Consider the following 1,896-nt stretch of genomic DNA (forward strand, 5'->3'; position numbering starts at 1 on the left):
CAGAGTGAGACTCCAACTCAAAAAAAAAAAAAAAAGTCTGGAAGAAGAAGACTGTAGAATAGCAGTGTTAGTGCCCTAGGGGTAGAAATGACCTTGACCTATTCAAGGAACCAGTGGGGCCAAGCAAGGGGGCCAGTGGGGCAGAACTAGCCAGAGGCCAGATCACAGAAGGCCTTGTAGGTCACTGTGAAAGGTTCAGATGGTTTCCCAGATACATCCCAAATGAGAACCCACTGGAAGGCATTGAGGAGGGTAATTTGTGTTTTCAAAAGATGGCTCTGGCAGCTGAGAATGAGTTAAGTGGCAAGCATAAGAGCAGAGAGACCCACTGGGAGGTGACTGCTGTGGTCTAGATGGGAGAGAATGGTGGTTTGGACCAGATGGGGTGGAATGGGGTGTGACAGCAGAGGTGGAGAGATATGAACAAGTTCAGGATCAATGACTGGCTGCTTGGATGGACAGGTGGGTGAGTGGAAGCTTCTCCCTCCTGATTCTGGGCTGGGTCTCCTTCAGGCCCAGCTCAACCCCATATACTCCATGCTTCACCTCGCCAACCTTTTGTCACCCTGATGTCAGGGGAGGGTGGAACGGTGGCCCAGAAAAAGTGTGGGATGAAGCCAGATCTGGATCCTGGAATGCTGGGCTCCAAAGTCTGAGCTCTTCCCAGCATACCTTATGGCATCTGAGAACTCTGGGAGGCAGATTTTTGGGCCTGGAGGGCTGAATGGGGCATCGCCATCTCATCCTGGAAGTTGCCACAGTCCCAGTCGTGGGCCAAGGTGGTGCTCTTGGACTTCCAGCGCTCCAGGAAGGCCATGGCCCCAAAAGATGTGAAGATGCTGAAAGACACCTCCCCTGGGTGGTCAAAGAGCCCGGCTGCGAGGGAGGGACAGAGGGCCCACATGCCCAGCACCAGGCCTAGGCTGGGCCTCAAACACGTTTGTTTCCTTGCCTTCTCCCTTGGCTCACCTTGACCATGAGGCCAATCTTGGAAATATTCCACGAGGCACAGGTATTGCAGAGGGGCACATGAGGGAGGCATGGCCAGCCCAGCCCAGGCCCCAACCCTCCCACAGCCACTCACACTGGTGTGTTGGTGCCTGTGGCGATAAGGCCAGAGATAAAAACCAGGGTGCCTGAAGGGGTGACAGAAAGCTCATGAGCCCCCATCTCTGAACTCAGGCCCGGCCCCAGGCCCCGCCCCCGGTGGCAGACTCACCTAGCCAGGCAAGGCAGATGGCCGCCTTCTCCCCAGAGCACTCTCCTGCGTGGTCCAGTGGCTGGTCCTTGGCCTGCAACCCCAGCAAGCCCAGCACGAGCAGAGCAAATGGCAAGGGCTGAGATCCGCACCAGGTACCAGGGCCCCGGGCCGTTCAAAGGGGCCCTAGGGGCTGACAGGAGGGAGAGCTGCAGGGAGCTGAAGAATTCCCTCCCGATGCCCATGCTGTCAGGCCTGGGGGGGATCTCCACCTCGGGCAGTGGGAAGGCTACAGTGTAGACCTCCCGGGTCAGCGGGGGGCATTTCAAGTCTCCTCGCAGAGGCTGTGCAGCCAGGATCTCTGCCACCTGCCAGCAGGGATCCTGGCGTCAGTTCCACCCCTCAGGGCTCCAGCTGGGCCCTCCCCAAGCAGCTTTCTCGCCACTCGGCACCCCTGCGTGTTGGAGAAGTGGGAGTCATGGGAGTCGCGGCTCGGGAGTCGGTGAGCCGAGCAGGGGTCGGGAGGCCAGCCCGCCGCCGATCGGAAATCGCACACAGTGGGAGGTCAGAGCGCAGACGGGGAGGTCAGACGTCCCCGCTGCCGACGCCAGAAAGCCCGTTTGCTCGCGAAGCTCAGACTGGGCTGCGTGGGCTCCAGGCCGGTGAGCCCCAGGGGCGGACGGAACGGGTGGGGATCA

Source organism: Carlito syrichta, unplaced genomic scaffold, assembly GCF_000164805.1.
Source record: "Carlito syrichta isolate Samal-C Ts95f unplaced genomic scaffold, Tarsius_syrichta-2.0.1 Scaffold307274, whole genome shotgun sequence".
In the NCBI taxonomy this organism is placed as follows: domain Eukaryota; kingdom Metazoa; phylum Chordata; class Mammalia; order Primates; family Tarsiidae; genus Carlito; species Carlito syrichta.